Consider the following 19,901-nt stretch of genomic DNA (forward strand, 5'->3'; position numbering starts at 1 on the left):
TACATAAATCTGGCTCCCAACATCTCCTGGCAAATGGATTGGTTTTCAGGGAAAAGGCATGAGCTTTGTCCAGCACATCGTATGGCTTTATTCAGTAGTGTTCTCCAAACCACAGTACCATTAAGGGTATCTCTGTCTTGCCATTGCAAATGAGCTGAACTTCATTTCCAGTATTTCCTGGTCATCATTTATTTTTGTATTCCTGGAAAAGATGCCCACCATCTTCAACTGGCATTCACCATTATTTATCTCTGTTCAGCTTCTGGGGAAGGTCTGACCTGAGAGTTAACCAACTCAATTTATTCTGCAAAGTATCTGATAAACTGGGAAAAGCAGTGGCTTCCTTCAGATTTGTTCTGGTTGTTTTGGGTTTTGTTTGATTAGTTTGGGGTTTTTTTCCCTTCTGTTTTGGTTTATTTTTCTACTCTATTCTAACCAGGCCTGGCTTTGTTTTGCTTTTGAAGCTGACATTATCTCAACCCACTGAGACTTGTCTGCTGTGTGGTGACTTTCATTATGTTCACTGGCACCCCAGGGATAGAATTAAGTAGGAGTCATATCCAGGTCTTTGAGACTTTTGTTCCAAGACATAATTGAACAAAATGTAAACTGTCTAAAAAAGTTGACTGTTTTTTTTCTTATTATGGTCCAGTTTTCTTTCTTAAAGGCATTTATCTTCTCTGAATGTACACTAAATTTTTTAACACTGGCTCCCAGTCTTTGATTTCAAAGATCTGGACTGGCCCACTACCATAGTGATCCTTACTTGTTAGGATTAACATTAATCCTTAATCCCATCCTAAACCCACTGCCATGGGAAATTCCCATTCTGATGCCAAAAGTCTTTCTAGTCAGCTAAAGCAATGTCACCCACCAAAGACAAGTGGGCAGTGGTAAACTGTAAAGCTAGCACAGGGCTGGGATCTGCAGCATAGGGACCTGCAAAAGTGTCTTTGCTCATGATGGGTTTGGAAATGTTTGGAAAGGATCTGCCAGTGAGCCACAATGGGCGTCATTCAGGGGTGGCATCTTCCACTCCCTGCTGTGTTACTGTTGGTACGTTTAAGGAAAGACAAATGCAGCCTTCATCCTGGAAAGGGTGATGGCCCTTTGCCATAGAGCACATAACAAACAACTCCCAAAACACTGGATTTGAACTCAGTGGGAATCTGGATCTGACTCCAAAAATAAAGTAGTGGCTCGTGTTTCTTGGCCATTCCCATATGCTGGAGGAAAGCTAGAGTTGTATCCCAACAGAAGAAATGAACTGTGTCTTTCCCTTTCCCTTTCCCTTTCCCTTTCCCTTTCCCTTTCCCTTTCCCTTTTATTTTCTGAACATAGTTGTTGAGACTACTCTGTATTGACTTTTCTTATATACAGCCTCTCCACTGACTTGTCCTCAGGTGCTATGTATTATTTATAACACAGACTAATCAATTACATCTTCAATTACTGACTCTTCCTACTATTTTTCAGCCCCCTCAGGTCAAGTGCTCTTCAGTATTGTAACCAACTATTTTTCCTTGACAGTAGAAATTGCTGTAGAAAACACTCCCAGATTGGCTACACATTCACTTCTTACATTATTCAGCAGGAAAGACATGGGCAGCAGGCGACGTTAAGCTTTTTCAAATAGGTAGAAAGCACTATATCCTACTTGTGGTCCAATGACCACTGTAGTATGGAGCAGGGCTGTGGGATACCTGCAGTGGATTACTTGGACCCCCTGTGTGGGCAATACACACAACTTTCCCTCTACCATGCTGCTGAATGTGTGATAAGTAGAGTCAATCTTATCTCATGGCCTATCTCTTGGGTGCAAATCCATTCATAGGAGTTGATCAAACAGCCCAAAATGTTGGGAAAGAACATCTTTGAGATGTTTTCTGAGTTCTTCAGATATCTACTTCTCTAACATAGATCTTGTGTTACAAAACCACCCTATTTAACTTCAAACATATAAGCTCAAGAAGTAGAGCAGTCCAGCTGGAGGGACAGTCCATAGTGTGTACACAGAGACTCAATTCAATGTCCCACATGAAGGTTCTTGGTGTTATTTGAGATGTTCCAAGTGTGTCATATAATCATTGCCTCACAAGTGGGATGCAGAGGCCATGACAGCCTTGTGCCTTCTGGCAGCTGTCAGCCAAACAAGGTACTCTAGGACATCTCAAGTAGTTCTAAGTGCTGAGGTGTGGGGAAGTGAATTGAGCCCTCTGGCTTGAACTCACTTGACTATAGGTGAAATCCTAGAATATGCCATCAGTATTTAACTGGATGACATAGTCTTTCTAGGTTTCCATCAGATTAAGATGCCTACAGGTAAATGTTTGCATGAAAGTGAATTATCTTTGTTTCCCAGCCTACAGGAGGTCCAGTTAGATTGAGCATTCATAGAATCATAAAATCATAGAATCATAAAATGGTTTGGGTTAAAAGGGACCTTAAATCTCATCTAGCCCCAACCCCCCTGCCAGCAGCAGGGACACCTTGCACTAGACCAGGTTGCTCAAAGCCTCATCCAGCCTGGCCTTCAACACTTCCGGGGGGGGCGCATCCACAACTTCCTTGGGCAACCTGTTCCAGTGTCTCACCACCCTCAGAGTGAAGAACTTCTTCCTAATATCTGATCTAAACCTTCCCTCTTTCAGCTTAAACCCATTTCCCCTTGTTTTGTTAGTAACTTATGAAAAGTCCTTCCCCAGCTTTCTTGTAGGCCCCCTTATTCAGAGTGATTCACTTCATCCAAAGAAGGGACATAAATGCAGTGAATCCAGCTGCCAAAGCTGAGAAAGTCAAATCTCCCTTGAACCCTATGTTATATTTGCCATCTGTATGGGAATATTTAGAATGCCCTGGGGCTCTCAAATTGCATCAGATATTTATGGGTCGGGAACTGAATCCTGCTTGAAATCTAGATATTAACTAAGAGAAATCCCTGTGCTCAAATGTTGCTGATGAGAGACTGACTAAAGATAATAGAGGGATAACAGAAGTAGGAGAAACTGTCTAGCAGTTCAGGAGCTGGATTTTTTTTCTGTAAAGCTGAGCCTTTACCCTAGCTTCATGTCTGACATGACTATATTGCCTCCTGTGCCTGTTTCCCGTATTTTGTCCATCATTTACATGCTGAGTCTAAGATTGCGGGGCTGGGACTGACTAAGGTTATTTTGTCATGTTGTGTGATTGCTCTCTGATGTCAGTTGGCATCTTCATAGTGCAGAGACACTCAGCTGCAGGCCTTGCTGCCAATAAGCTGAGTACAGATGCATGAGGATGACTGAGGCTGATTCCTAGTGGCCTTGTTTGTTTCTTCCTCTAATGCTTAAAAATAACTTTATTTTTAGGACAAGATAAATGTTGAGAACCCCAGATGCTGGCCTTGGATTTCGATATAATGGAATGTCTTCTCATTTTTCAGCCCAGATTCCCATTACAGAGCTACAAAATGTGTTGTCCCTAAAGTTATTTGGATTAATGGGTTTTTTTGTTTGTTTTGTCTTGTTTCTTCATGGGAAGAGGGTGGTCTCTGTGGAGATTCAATACACTCAGGAAACTGAAGAAACTGGAATCTGAACTATGAATACCTGGGCATTGTTATTTTTTTCTGATACAAAATATTAACAGCGATACAAAATTGTTAAGCGAGAGGAGAGAAAAAAAGAAGTAATTTTTTGTCATGACTAAATAAATGAGAAAATGTATTCATCATTTAGCTGTATCCTTCCCTCCCCTCCCCTCTTCCTTCCAAAATGACTGGACCTTTCTCTTTGTGTTTATTGCATTTGTAAAAAACATAGCTGTAAGAGAGTAAGGGAGAAAATTAACTGAACCAGTTGTATAAACCTCATGTGTGCAAAGAATACTTCTAGTCTTTAGAGAAAAACAGTAAAAGTAGAATGCCCAGCAACCAGAAACAAACACAATGTTGTTCACATGTTTCTCAGCCTCGGAAGATACCACTGGTAATATATAATATGTAACAAAAAAAATAAATCCAATACAAAACAGAAGTATACGCAATGTTTGCTAAAATACATCTCCTCTCCACAAGGACTGTTTCCCATTCCAACAGTCTGACCTATGAAAGAAGTCAAAAGTCTTTCCCAATGCAAACTGGAAATTGTTCTAATATACATATCTTGGTCCTGTAGCTTTTCGCAGTAAAACATGGGATTCTTTGTGCCTTGGTTTCATTATTGTTTCTGTGTCTGTGTGAAGGAATGGGAAAAGGGAAATAAATGCTGTTGGGAAAAACCTCAGTAGAGGCAAAGGAAAGTTGAGAAGCATGAAAAAGCACACGGATTAAGTTGGTTTATTTTCTGGGAAACAACAATTTTAAAAGTAAAAAAAACCAAACCCAAACAACAATGATATAGCCTTTGGAAATGGAAAAAGGAGAAGCTAGAGGTTGGTACAGTTTGTTAGGAAATAACAAAAAAATCTGAATATGCAACACTCCATTGAAGCAAGAGGTATTATTAAAACAGACAACTTGGAAACTTACTGCAGGAAAGATAATCAGTGGAACATTGGAATACCAGGATACAAACTGCATAGCGATGGCTGAATACGTCATCCCCACAGAGAAGAATTGCTATGAGGGAGAGAACACAAACTATTAAATTACATCAATATATGAGCTGTAACAAAATGTACCACTGAATAGCCATCACAGAAAACCAGCACTTAGAGAGCTAAATGCAGTATTAAGCTGATGGCAATAACAATAAAGTGCTAAAGGAAATTCAAAAAGCTAGTGCAGAGGGAGGAATAGAAAGAGGCTAATAATGATAGGAATGTCTTATATCCAGCTTGGGTTGACTGTACACAAAGGTACAAGTAAGTGGCAACAAAAAATTGTCACCATGAATCACTTGTTTTGAAGAAACTACTTCTGAAGCATCAGTCCTGAATAGAGCCATGAGTTGAACAGGCTATTGCTAAGGCTATGAGATTAGCAACTAGGTCTAGTTTAGTGTGTCAGAGATAGACACCAAAGATAGGCACCACCAGTGGTCTATCTCCTCCTCAGGGCTCCTTTTGTGGGTGTCCACCTCCATTCTCAGCGCTGGCTCCTGTGATTTCCTAGAGCATAGTTTATCTTGGAGCAAACACCATTTAATAGGCATCTTATCTTCACCATCTTGTAAATATATGTTTAGACCCTAACAGTAGCCTAATATTGTTTTGGATCAAAAACGTACAGTAGTTGGACAATATAGTTCTTCCTCCCTTTCCTGCTGGTGCAATGGATCACTTGGGAATGTCTCCTGTCTTCTGCTCTTACAAGGGTATCACTAGATTAAAGACCCCTTGAGCTCTAGGACTCATACAACTGAGGATCAGTGTGATGGCTCAGTACAGAAACGCTTTGCTAGAAGGTACTGACTACCTCCTCTTTGTTCTCCATCTTCTGTTGTTCTGTCACCAAAATGCATCTCTAAATTGGGTTATGGGCATGATGAAATGAGTCCTACATGGCCCAGTCTAGGGCCAGACCTGTCAAAATTTCCCTCAAAATCAAAGCATGTTTGTTTGCTCTGACTTATTTTCAGAGACATTTAGTTACCACATCAGGTGCACCCTGAGTGGAGGAAAAAGCCTAATCTCTCCAGTAGGCCATCACCCGCTTTTTTCCTTAACTGCTAAATGCAAAGCCACTACCCTGCCACTCTTCAGATCCCCAGTAAGTGTTCACCTTGAGGTATTATATCTAAATCTTGCTGAACATTTCACCACATATTCCCCAAACAACATCTGTCCTCATCCACAGATGCAAGTGAGCCTTTCATCTGGGCATATGGGTGGCATTCACCCATCTAAGTGCAGCTATCTGTAGAGTTGGGGTGTCTATCTCTCCTAGGCTTCAAAGGTTATCTTATTAACACAGATGGTTTCTGTACCATGAGGATTGAACATTAATATTGATTTTGTTACTTTTAGTTTAGTTTAGTTTCCTGGAGAAAGGAGGCTGAGGGGAGATCTTCTCGCTCTCTCCAACTACCTGAAAGGAGGTAACAAGCAATAGAATGAGAGGAAACGGCCTCAAGTTGAATTAGGGGAGGTTTAGATTGGATCTGAGGAAAAACTTCTTCTCTGAAAGGGTAGCCAAGCATTGGAACAGGCTTCCCAGGGAGATGGTAGAGTCACCTTCCCTGTTGATATTTAAAAGATGGGTAGACGAGGTGCTGAGGGACATGTTTTATAAGGGGAATTGGTAATCTTGGGTTTATGGTTGGACTCGGTGATCTTAAAGGTCTTTTCCAACCACTATGATTTTATGATTCTTTGTTGTTGCTGTTACTAAAATCACAGTTGAAACACACTCATCACATTAATAGAGCAATGGGACACACAAGGCTTACAGCTATTTCAGGAAAACTTGAAGGGCTGGTAGTGCTGCAAGGGAGTGAGCAAGTCCTTTGCTGGAGCAGCATGAGAGGCAAAGACCAACAGGTCAAACACAACCACTTGAGCTGATGTGCACCAGCCAGTGTGGCATAGTGGGCAAGCTGGGCTCACCAGTGTCCCAGTGAAAGCAGAACACCATAAAATAACAGCTGGTGTTTCACACCAAGTGCATTGGCAGGGCTCTTGGAAGAGGGATCTGAAGGTCAGCCCAAGATGCATAAGCAAAGCTGTGTGTGGGATAAGGTTGGAATTGTGCCTATTGCCTTCGGTGTCTCAGGTCATGCTATCACTGGATTTTGTTTTCATAAGGACAAGATTCACTCATAAGCAAACTGGAATAAATAAGCAATATCTCCCACTTCCCTTTGCCTCCTCCTCTCCCTCACCCCTAACCCCAAATTAAAAAAAACAAAAACAAAAACAAAAAACAAACCCAAAACAACAAAATAACTTCCTATCTAGAGAATGTTTCTTTTTTAAAAAAAATTATGGGCAGGAGACATGCCAAGTTTCTAGAAGATCTTTTTATAGCAGTAGCATCTGGCTCTTTGGGAGACTCCGTAGGGAGTTTTGTTGGTGACTTTACATCTGCTGTGGTTAAGCTGCTAATGGACTGGCTGTCTGGGCTGCTGCCTGCTCCACTGATTTCTTAGTACCATGCTTTGGTTATTTGAGGAGTTTGAGCCTATTGACTTCTTGCCAGAATTACATAGTACATTCCAGTAGTAACTTGAATTGCGACACCCAGTCGTGCAGAAGGGGTTTCAGATGGAGCAAGGATATTGGCTGGCATTTCATTACCCTCTCCTTAAACCCACCCAAGCCTGGATTGGAGCAGGAGGTGAAACATGGATTTCTTTTTTGATTCAGAAGCCAATAGGAAAGTGAATACTGTAATATTTTTTCAGTGATGTCCACAAGCAAATAAACAAGTAAACACATCAATAGTTTAATCTGGAAGTCAATTAAAAATACTTTGCCCTATCGTGATACATTCCAGTTCATTTTTTAACTTACTCATCAGTTTAAAAGCTTTTTTTAACCTCAACTCATTAATTAGTGCTTCGGAGTGAAAAATCAAAACGCAACCATCTGCATAATTTTGAAATTTTTAGATTTTCAACATTTTCCTCTATGATCAAAATTATTATTTTTTTACATTCAAACTTCAAAAATACACCTGATTTTAAGCATGAATTTCCTCCATAATGTCATTCCCTAGAAAATCTATAGTTTTTCCCTGAATTAGTTTCAGGATTAATTTTTCTCAGCTGGTCCATTTGGTTTTTCAAAGCTTTTGCTCCTATGATAAATTTAATTGGTTCTTAGAAACACTGTTTTTTCTTTCCATTGAGAATAAAATGACCATAAACCACTGCTTCAGGAAGAGGCTTTTTGGATTTAATTCAGTGTCCTGAACTGACATATGTCTTGTCATTTACAATGCTCTAGGCTCTTGCCCCATTTTCCTCAGGAATATGCATAACTTCTGCAAGTCCTGTTATGAGTTTTTATGGATGAGATTTATCCAATTCAACTTGTAAGCTTGACTGATTTACTCACAGACAGAGACTGTCACTTCACAGACCTTGCCTGAAAACTACTTCATCCCTTCCTTGCCCCATCAAGATAAAGCCCCTCCAAGGTAAAATAGTTTTTTTTTATCTCATTGTAGCAGCAGTGGTTTTGGAGGAGTAATGATGTGAAAATATCCATGAATTCATGTTTACTGGTAGAATTAATATCTGATTATAAGATAACAATCTTAAATACATATATATGAATGTTTATGCAGATCTGTAACCACTCTGCCCAAGGTAGACAACACGAATCATGAATTCACCAAATGCCTTGTGATATAGTGTAGTTATTTTTTCTTAGTTTTATTTAACGTAGAAAATTCTTTGGATTCCCTAAATTTTCTTATGTAGCCTATGTCCATCTATCCTTCTTCTCCCATTTACCTGGTGAAGTTGTTGAAATATGTCAAAAGCCCAGCAGAACAGCAAAAAGAATGTTTTCATTTATAAATCCAAAAGTGCCTGTGTTTCTGAAGTAGCTGTTCTGTGAATTCCTTCACTTTCCTGTAATAAAAGTGCCAAGGGAGAGTTATGATGACTGCCAAAGATAAAAGACAGGAGAAATGAAGAAAGAAAAGTATATATGTGTATAGGTAGACTGAATTGGAGCCACTGTGTATCATTTGGTACAGCCTCAGCATTTGAAGCTGTGCTTCTGTTCCCACCAGGAAGAATCAATGGGTGCATAAGAATAAACACACAAATACATAGATAACACAGATTCACACAGAGTCTCTGAAGATGTGGTTCAACATTTCTGGGGTGAAGTTTCTAGTCTGGTGATACTAGGCCTTTGGGAGCCTAGTAACAGATTTAGAAAAAAAACCCACAAAACAACTCCGAAGCCCAAGGTTGTGCAACAAGGAGAACTTCTCCAGTGTAAACTCCTTGTGTGTCTTCAAACCAGCTCAAAACTTCTGAAGAACTTCCTTTGTTACATAGACTTAAGGGGTATCATCTTTGTCTACCATTTCAACTTCGTGCTGGCTTGCCAGAAATAAAACATCAGTAGTATCTTTCTGTAGCTTCTGTAAAAGCAGAAGCTTAGCACACACACTGTATCATGCACACCAGATACAGTGACATCACTCTGTGTTCTAGTGGAAGGTGTCCCTGCTCATGGCAGAGGAGTCGGAACTGAATGATCTTTAAGATCCCTTCCAATCCAAACCATTCTATTATTCTGTGTTCATGATTTCACACTCAGGGTCGGTCTGGTTGAAAATCTGTACATGTAAGTTTGTCTTCCAGATGCACTCACAGACAAACTCGCATGCACAAAACATGTGAAAACAGGGACACAAGAATACAGAAATCCTTTGGCAACTGCCATTCCAGAAGGTATTTTTTGCATATGCGACATACCTCTTCACATTTGTCCTACATTTCAAATCTTCTAACCTTGTGAGGATGAACTTGTCCGCAGAATGGACCTAACTGTCCTACTGGTGGCAGATCAGACATCACTGGACCACCAGACAGGAGGAAAAAAGATTCCCATTGTAGAAAAAGTAAAAAAATATATGTTTTTTAGGGCCAGAAGAAGAGGGCATAAGTCTGGTATGCAGTGCTTTTCTGAGTGAAAGAAAAAAAAATAGCCTTGAGGATTCCTGTTCTCATCTGGGCAGACGTATGCTCAATCCATCCTCACTCCCACTAAAGTGTGAAAAATCATAGCTGTGCTACAGAAGAGATTTCACCTCATCTGAGCTGAGCAACCTGAAAGCTTAGAGAGTGATTCCTGTGCTGATCATTTTATTTTTGAGGAGCAAAACTGACTGATGATGCTTAGTCATGTCTTCCTCCTGCCAGACTGTCTGTATTTTATCATATAACTCACTAAAGAGACCTTTAAAAAAAGAAGAAAAAAAACCCCCCGCACCCTTTATCCTGCAGGAAAAAAACCTTCCAACAGGTGCTGAACCCATGACTAATTCCTCGTCACTGTTATTTGTAAATGCTGAGAGTTGGTAAAAAAACAGGAAAAGAACTATTTGGAATGTACCAAGATGTTTGAAGAAATCATAAATAGTCACAGAGTAAGTCCATGCAAAACTTATATTTGAGAATCAAGTATTTATTGTAGGAAAATATTTTTTAACTGCTTTGTGATGTGCAGAAAACAAAATAATTATCTTTTTGATTGCCTCAGTCCATCTCATATCTCTGTGCTGTTTGTGAGGTTTATTTATTCTCAGAGGGTACCCAAGCCTGAAATGTCACTGCTGATTTTGATAGTAGTGGGGTCAATTCACTCTCTTCTCCCAAGAAAGTATGTACGGGTATGTTTCTAAAGCACATAAATATCTTTGGATGCTAAATCGCCATAAAGACAGTTACAGCACCGGTGTGCTAATGAGACAGAAATGATCTCATGTAACATCTACAGTATAGACATGCAGATTGAAGCTCCCAGCACAGTCAGCAAGATAAAATATTCAGTTCTGCATTGTGATTCAGCTCTTTAATTTTAGATATCAGTGGTAGAATAAAATACCTCATGCTCAGAAATCCACTGAATATATTATTCATATCTCAGCTACTAATGAGGAAAGTGGCTGGACAGGTCTTCTCTAGGTGCCCACATTTCATCAAGTTTTAATTCTGTCTACCTAAATCTGAGAAAACAGGTCCTTGAAAACATATGTGTTCACCACATATTTTTTTAATTATTATTCCTGTCCAGAATATTGTTCCTTGCTGAGCTGAATGCTTGAAGCTTCAGTTCATATCTGAAGCTGCTAAGGATCAGTGTTTGCTCTGACTTACATGTCTCCTGCACTGTAATGTGATGAGTGGAAATGGACTAAGAGAGAAGACTTCCAAGTACTACATTTGGAAGCCAAAATCCAGGTTTAGTCTATACAATTAATTTATTGTCTCCATAGAAGAATAATCCAAAGCAAACTTCTTCCCAGATTCAGACTTTGAGTAAATTTTATGAAGATCTCTCCAAGGTCCCAGATATATAACATCTATATTCCCACAAAACAAACCAAAACCAATGCCCCCCCCAAAAAAAACCCCAATCAAAACAAAACAAAAAAAAACAACAACTCAAAAGCCAAACACATAAACAACCCCCCCCCCAAAAAAAAAAAAAAAACCCAAAACCAATTCTCCCAGAGGATTCTAAGATGTTCTGCTGACTTTTGGGCTTTGTAGATAGAGTACGTGCTTGTTTGATATGATGGGGTCAGATCTGGTGTGGCATTTGCTGCAGAGTAGTGAATGGACCTTGAAGGGGGGATGTGTACACACGAACCCAATTTTAAGAGGCAAATTTTACAATAGTAATGTAATTCTTTGCATAGAAGTAGATCTTGGGATAAACTGAGTAGCAATGGGACAACCCAAGGGGATTGAATTCTACCCATCGCTTGTGGATATTTCTGAAGTGTCAGCAATAATAATATCATATTAACAAACCATCTCCAGAAAAACATGTTTGCTTGTCCCTTTCTCACTGAAGGACTGTGCTGGACTATGGAGATCCCAAAAATTTCCTTCAGGTTGTGTCATTTGGGACACACAAACTGACATAGACACCAAAGACAGTAGATTGGAGTGGAAGGACATGAAGAAGCAGAAACACCATGGCAGAGATCTCTGCCTCTGTCAATTCCTCTTAGAAAATTGATTTATTTTCTCTGCTTCAGCAATGCAAATTTCCCCCAGGAGACCCCAGGAGGGACTGTCTTTTACTGTCCAAAAAATTAAGTCTCATACAATTTGAAAAGAAGAAAGTGGAAAGAGAAGGCAGATGCATGCATGTAGGAGACAGATAGCAAATGTAAAATATTTCATTAATACATTCCAGTATCACAGGCATGATGATCAAAGCCCAGAATGAAAAGAGGCACTGTTAGTAACTACTACTCATCATTAATTCTATTAATTTATAAATTGCTAATAATGATTGCTCTTGCCAAGGATTACAGCCATTGACTGGGATCATGCTGTGCTTGATGCTAGACCAAAACAGAACAAAAAAGACAATTGCTTCACTAAGCCATTTCCAGTCTAGTTTCTTCCAAAGCCATTGTTTTCATCAAAATGCATATTTATGATGTTTGCTCAGTGATTCATGATACCATCAAAGAGAAAAGTGAGCAACTGACAAAAAAAAAAAAAAAGAGAGACCATTTTAAGCAACATTAAAGTGTACAGGAACTGGATGAAAAATAACAGAAGAAAATTCTTCAATGTAAAGCCCACATTTCCATGTTTTTCTGGAGCCAGGCTGTAAATGAAAAGTGGCACAGTAATTTCACATTTTTGTTTTGGAGAATGGGGATGAATTCTAGTCCAGGAAAAGTTATCAACACCCCCATAAAACTGGGGTTTTACTTTCTGACACTTTTCTCTACACCTCTTCTGCATGCACGGTACAGCAGACTCACATTGTCACATCCAACTCAGCAGCGAAGTGTGTGCGTGTCCTTTGTGAGAGCATTTCATCACCCAAAGAAATGTTGCCACAGGAGGCTGGAAACTTCATAATCTCCAACTATATTTTCAAATTCTCTGTTTAGAGGCATTCCCAGAGAAAAACTGCCCTGCTCCAAAGATTTCTGATGCCATCCCTTAGGAGATGTTGTCCCTTGGGGACCGGAACCCATTTTTATTAATTACCCTGCAGACAGTGGTGGGATCAGTTTCCACGCTTCCTGCAGGTGATATAGTGGAGAATTTTATCCTCTGGAATGAGCGTGACCACGGGGCTAAAGGGAAATAATTCAAATAATGAGTTGGTGCAGTGAAATGTCTTTATGCTTATTTCTCCCTTTATATGTGTTTTTTGGTAGCATGAAATGGTGTGAGTGTTGTCTGGTGCAGAAGCTGTGAGGATAATTACACAGCTTATTTTTTATCAGTATAGTCTGTGCACAGTGGTGAAGCTGTCTGATCAAAGCTCCTCTACTATAAGCCTGGAGATAGAGCATTTCAGACACAAAGGAGATCTAGATTAAGTGTCAAGCTAGTGAATTTAATAAATACTGAGGTCTTTGGCCATGTGCACAGAGGGGATGGTGCACTTGGCATCATGTCTAGATGCTTTTAGCTCCTTTTACAGCTGTATGTATCAGGAGCTTATTCACAACAGTGTCAACAAAGACAGCAGGTATCATAGGACACCTGAGACCATGTTGAAGTTCTTATCCTAAAGAAACAGACTGTTTCTGTTAAAAGAGACCCTTTGTCTTATGGTCCTGTTAGAGCAGGTCCAGAGGAGGCCACAAAAATGACCAGAGGGATGGAACATCTCTCCTGAGGAATAGCTGAGAGATTTGGAGTTGTTCACCCTGGAGAAGGCTCCGCAGAGACCTTATTGTGGCCTTTGAGTACTTGCAGAGGACCTATAAGAAAGATGGGGACAGACTTCTTAGTAGGACCGGTAGCAATAGCACAAGGGGAAATGGTTTTAAACTAAAAGAGGGGAGATTCAGACTGGATAGAAGGAAGAAATTTTTTACACTGAGGGTGGTGAGACACTGGCCCAGGTTGCCCAGAGAGCTGGTAGAAGCCCCATCCCTGGAAACACTCAAGGTCAGGTTGAACAGGGCTCTGAGCAACCTGATCTGCTTGAAGATGTCCCTGCTCACTGCACAGAGGTTGGACTAGATGATCTCTAAAGGTCCCTTCCAACCTAAAACACTCTATGATTGTTTGATTCTATGATTTATAACAATATCTAACAATATTGTACTTATGATAACTAGATTTGGAAGCCTAGGAGCATCAGCTGTAGGGCACTGACACGTACACATCTGAGCCAACTTCCTATTGCTGCTATTTAGAACAGAGGTGATGGCTTAAAGTGCTTCTTTCCAAGGTCAAAGCTGAAGTCTGTTTCAGAGCCAAGGTAAATACTGAAGAAATACTGACTACTGTCCAGACCCTGGTTTTATGTACACAAGCACTGCAAAAAATGCAATCAGATAAACATTAATAAATAATATAGAAATAACACTGAGATGCCAAATTCTAATCCAATACCCAGTTTGCCATAAAAGCAAAGATTTGAAATATAAAACCCCAGAAGATGACTGAAAATTTGTGCCACAGGGAATTGGCTTGTGTTTCGTACAGAAGTTAAAAATACTGTCTTAAGTTTCAAGGTTAGACTTGGTTCATGGCATACAGATTTGTGGGTGGCAAAGTGTGTTCCCCAGGCTGTGTTGGTAATTTCATGCTGCTGCTGAACAGAGCTTAAAATACAGCAACCATCTAGAAAGCTAAATACAGTTCTAAATAAATTTATGGGAACGCACCTGAATAATTTGAGTCACATGGTTTTGTATAGAGCAGCTTTGAGTAAGATGACCTCAGAGATCTAATGAGCTGCTCCTGAGATCTGCAGGGAAAAGGTGCAGGATAAAAAAGGGAAACAAAATCAGAGGGTGCTTTGCTCCCAGGAATAATGTCACAAGGAAATGGAGATGACATTGCTGTCTTACCCCTGTGGGAAGGGGTGCCAAGTACCTGTCACCCTCTGGCAGACCCTTCCCACATTAATTTATTGAGGACTTTGTTAGCTGGCTGAAATTAATACCTGCCATCCTGTGATGATGGTTTCCTTGACGGGCAGTTTTGGGGGATCAGTTTGTCATCATAGCTCAGACACTAGTATCAAACATTTCTCTTCAACTAACTTATCCTTCTCTTTCTAGAGAATTCCTTTTTAATATTATCATAGAACCATAGATTCATAGGATGGTTTGGGTTGGAAGGGACCTTAAAGATCATCTAGTTCCACCCCCCCTGCCATCAGCAGGGACACCTTCCACTAGACCAGGTTGCTCAAAGCCTCATCCAACCTGTCCTTGAACACTTCCAGGGAGGGGGCATCCACAGCTTCTCTGGGCAACCTGGGCCAGTATCTCACCACCCTCATACCTTATTATCACTAAGATAAGATTATGCAGAAACTTCTATTATGGATACCACCACCCAGATATCTTGTATTTATCTAAGTTAGATGCTCACATGTATATGACTACATATGGTTTTGCAACCAGTTTTTTATGTTCCTCTGTCAAAGTGTGCCTATGTCTGTGTATGGTTCCCATTCATGAGTGAAAACATATTTGGGAAGGGAGGGGATGTGACAGGTTTGTCTGTCTATGTGTATTTTTATGTAGCTACCTGAGTCTGGATAGACGCTGTCTACATCTGAGAGCCTGTTGGTATGTTGCATAGTCATATTTACAGGGTAAGGTTAGAGACAGTAGAGACAGTAGAGAGAGTACAAGTATATGATGCTCAAGATACATCCTGAGCAAGATAGGACGTCTGGAACACATTCTGGCAGATCAATTAATAGGAAAAGTTCAGCCAAGCCATGGTGTTTAGGAAAGCATGACTCCCCCATCTTGTATCTGTTACCCAGTTTCACAGACTGATGATCTGGTGCTGTTCGGGAGGAACTATAGTGAAGGATGAAATTCTGCCTCCAGTGTAAAAAGGAAATTTCAGGCCTCCCTCCTGCCAAAGAGGAGGTGTGTGGTTGAAAGATGTGTGGGTCTCAGGGATGTTTGCATGTTTAGGATTGGAAAACTCTTTTAAAACAAAACTGTAGAAATAATTCAACTGTAATCCATAATAGCACATCTGTTCCAGAAACTGCTCTGGGGAAATAGTACTCTGAAGGCTTCATGGGTAGGTGGGTTGCTGAGCAGGGAGCCTGAGACTGTTTTCTTCTCCATTCTCTTCACTTTTGCTGACTACAGCAAGAACCAACTTCCCGGGTGAACCTCAAGTCTGACACAGATACTCTATAAACTAACAAAACCTCAGAAAGACAGGAAGCATCTAGAGACAGGGCAGCATGGCCAAAGACAACAGCTCCTGTAGACATCCAAAAATGCTTCACCATCCCCTCCCCAGTGCTACTGTTAAAGATATGTTGGTTTCATTTTGACTGGTTTTTTTTTGCAAGAGGGCAAGATGCTCAGCTTGTCCCCAGCACGCCTGGACATGACATAAACAAGAGATAGATCTTTCTTCTCCTACCCTTGCTCCCCTCCCCAGGGGATGACCTCTCTCATAAACCCTTCTAGGAGATAAAAAACTAAACAAACAAACTAAAAAAGATTTTTTTTTTAAAAAGGGATGTGGGGATTTGACCAGATAGATAAGCACAAAATTTCCCCAAGGATGGGCAAATGTTTCAGATTTGGAGGGACTTCTTGCAATCCCAGCTTCACCTCTGGCTTTCTTTTTAGTCAGGAAATAATTCGCAGCCACAAAACCCTCTGAAAGTCCCCACTGTGCAGGGCTCCAGTGGCATAAACACATACACATGAATTTATGTTTTAGCTGTTACAGACAAGACTTTGATCCTGGCTTGCCAAATAATTGTATAGGCTTGACCATCACGTCCACAGCACCCAAAACACATATGGCAGGCTCATCTCTCACTTTTCCCATAGCCAGACTCTTATAGCCTTGTGACCCTCTCTCCATCACAATCATCTCCAAGTAGTAAGTGCATCTAGTTTGGCTCGTGGAGCATAAGGGCTTCAAAGAAGCTAAGTATGAGATGGTGGGCACCATGTCCCCAGAACCCTTCATGAAGGTTGAGGTCCAGTATGGGACTTGACACTGGGGCATCCTTTCCTTCATCCCATCCTTCATGCATCAAGGGAGAAGGTACCTGAAGGGTCTGTGGAACATGGAGAACATCTTGCCTTGGGCACAACACTGTCTGTGCCAGTACCATAGTTCATCACTGAAGGATGGAAAGTAGGAGATTTTACATCAATTAAATGACAGGTAGTTCAAGGCAAGGCTATTTCTTCTGCTTAAATCTGATCCAAATATAGGGGCAAAGTGGAAATTTCTGCTACTGAACTAACAGTGGTTTAACTTAGGAGACATTTTCCAATTGTTTTTTGTTTGTTTGGTTGGTTTCTTTCAGTTTTTTCCCCCCTGTAGGGATTTCTGACATTGCCAATACCCAAGCTTCCTCCTATTTCCTTCTCATGGTACATTTTCTTATTAAGGGTCTTAATTTGAGGTTGTAGGGATCCGAATTTGACATAGGAATTTGGTCAAGGGGGATATTTTTTGACTTCTGCATGTGGACAGAGGGAGTATTTGTATTACAGATTTGTTTGAATTAAACATGAATTGAGTAGTTATCTGGAGTTGGGTCAGAAATCAATTGCCATAAGAGTCCGTTCCTACCTATGAAGCTTTCTGAAGGTTTCATCTCACTGATATAAATAAAAATCCAAATATACACAATTATTGACTTAACTGTGAGTGTAAATTTGTACTATTGAAACTGGTGGTTTCTTACTGGCTTTGGTGAAGGGGATATATTGATGAAAGTCTGAAGGAAACTGGCACAACTGTGTGTTGCTGAAAGTCAATTTGTATTCCTGTCCTCCCTTGCCATGTTCCTTCCAGGTGTGCTCGTCTCTGAGTTTCTGTAGGATTTGGGATTCATTTGGGGAGCTTGATATTTTTTCTGTGATTCCTGATTATCTGTACAAAAAAAGATGTGGACAGTGATTGTAATCAGCACCTTGCAAACAATTAGCTGAACCACAGAGATATAATGAGGACTTGCTGAGGTACTGCTCTGCCTGCTGCATACACAGGAATGAATCTCCTCTCACACAAAGGTGGCAATTTCTGAAGAATAATATCCTTTAATGTTCTGCAGATTTCATTTCTCACATCTGCTACAGGATGGCAAAGCACAAAATAAATGTCCTTGAACAGGGTCCTCTAGGACAGCAGTATATAATAGCTACCATGAAGTATTTGCTATGGGATTTATGTGACTAAAAGTCAACATTTCCACCTGCGCTAGATGCTCTGAATTATTTTTATTGTCATCAGAGATGTGTTCAATGTGTTTAATAAACTGGAGTGTGGTTCTTCGCATCACAAAGTTTGTGTTGAAGGTAAGTCAGACGAATTATTCCCTAAAATCCCCATTCCCCTTTGCTGACTGCACGGATGGAGAAGGGAGACTAACTCAGCTGTACGTGTTGACACCACAGACACTAGGGCTCCAGTCACCATCTGCAGCTATTTAAGAGTTTAATGTGGGCATATTTTTCCTCAAAAAGCTAGGTGGGTTTGGCAGCTGCTGTAGGTCTGTGTTGCAGAAAGCCACGGGGAGCAGCCAGAAGAAGTCATTTATAGTTAGCTCATGCTAACCTCTTAGATTGCTTTGCCCCTGATTTTTGGTGGTGTTACCCACCTGGCCACATCCCTGCTATGACTTGAGATGATGGAGGTAGCAGGGGTATGGGACTCCATCTTGTTACCATTGCACCACATTGTCATTGCTTCTCTTGGCTTTGTGACCACACAGCTCACGTGGCCACTGAACTGGTTTGCTGAAACTCTCTTAGCTGGTGAGACCTTTCTATACCCCTTGACCACCCAGCGCTCACTTACTTGACCTCTGAAAAACCTCTACATCTGAGCATGTCAGTACTTTCTCAGTCTCTTTTGGCTTCTCTCCAGAAATAACTTTCTTATTTTACTCTGCTTTTTTTAAACACTAACCATAGCCCAAAATTATTTTACACGCTCACATGTATATATTTTCAGTATGATCTGCAAAAAGGTATATTTGTCAATAGGAAGGAAGTAATTCAGAGATGTGAGAGACTGGAAGATGTACAAACACTCTGTTATTTAACTTTAAATGGAATAACCAGCTGTTTCATAAAGGAGAATTCAAATGTACTGTGTGCTGCTTTGGTGGAGTTCACCTCCTTTCTTCATCGATGTTTTCTGCTTTTGACAGAAGGCGTTGAGTGGGAAAACATGTAAGGGAAAGAAGTTGGCAGGCATGAATTTGAGTGCTTATTTGAGAGTCCATTTAAAGTTGGCATGTAATTGGGTTATGAGTGTATTTATGTGCAAGTTCCAAGACTTTTCAGTTTGCCATGAGATTGCAGGATGGCCTTATCTGTAGAAATCTTCATAACTTCTAAAGGAGGCTAGTAAATTCATTGCAGCAATGCATGGACATACTTGTTCCCAAGTATTTCTAGATGGCTAGGATACTATCAGTGTGGTTTGTAATTAGTAGTTTTAGACAGCTAAAAGTGATCTGCCTAAATCTGATTTATCTTATCTTAAGAGATATCCAGATACAGTTTAAGAGGCTGGAGGGTAGGGACCTGTAGTGAAGAAAGATAAGTGAAAGAAGGCTTTTTAACTAAGCATCTATGTCTCAGGCATCTAAAGTCAGGTCAAGTAAATTTCAAGCCTAAGTTTTCTTGTATATTCTGGAAAAAAATGTAGTGTGTGGGACAAGTATCTACCAAGTGAATGAAGGAGTGATAATTGTCTGTTGTTTTGGAAAAAAAAATAAATTAAAAATTTAGACTGCATCTAGAATATCACTCTCAGTTTTGGGCCCCAATTACAGCAAAATCATTGACAAAAGCAGAGGAAGTTCAGTGGAGGGCCACCAACATGGTTGGGAGCTGGAGCACTTGTCCTGTGAGGAGAGGCTGAGGGAACTGGGTTTATGCAGCCTGGAGAAGACAGGGTTTTGTGGGGACAGAATAGCAGCCTGCTGATACCTATGAGTACCTATCAAGAAGACAGAGTCAGGCTTTGCACAGTTGTAGTGGATTGACCATGGCTAGCTTCCAGGTGCTCACCAAGCTGCTCTATCAATCCCCTTTCTCAACAGGACAGGGAGAAAGATATGACAGAAAATTCATGGGTTGAGGTAAAAACAAATTAACAAAGAAGAGTAAAAGCCATGAGCAAAAGCAAAAGATAAGAAAAATCTTTATTCTTTACTTCCCATCAGCAGGTAAAGTCCAGCTACTTACTGGGAAGCAGGGCCTCACATAAGAAGGCTTGGATGATATCTTCTGGGTTATGCTTGGATGATATCTTCTGGATTATGCTGAACTC

General features: G+C 40.5%; 1 protein-coding gene across 1 annotated transcript in view; it reads left to right on the top strand.

The window, feature by feature from the left end:
• LOC104532442 (myosin light chain 1, cardiac muscle) overlaps positions 1-3,433 on the top strand; it is a 13,553-nt gene extending 10,120 nt beyond the window's left edge. Inside the window, exon 6 of the mRNA XM_010177657.2 lies at positions 3,348-3,433. The gene's annotated coding sequence lies outside the window, so the exon portion shown is untranslated. The remainder of the gene's footprint in view (positions 1-3,347) is intronic.
• Positions 3,434-19,901: the final 16,468 nt, after the last annotated feature.

The sequence above is a fragment of the Antrostomus carolinensis genome, unplaced genomic scaffold (genome assembly GCF_000700745.2).
Source record: "Antrostomus carolinensis isolate BGI_N321 unplaced genomic scaffold, ASM70074v2 scaffold2311, whole genome shotgun sequence".
NCBI lineage: Eukaryota > Metazoa > Chordata > Aves > Caprimulgiformes > Caprimulgidae > Antrostomus > Antrostomus carolinensis.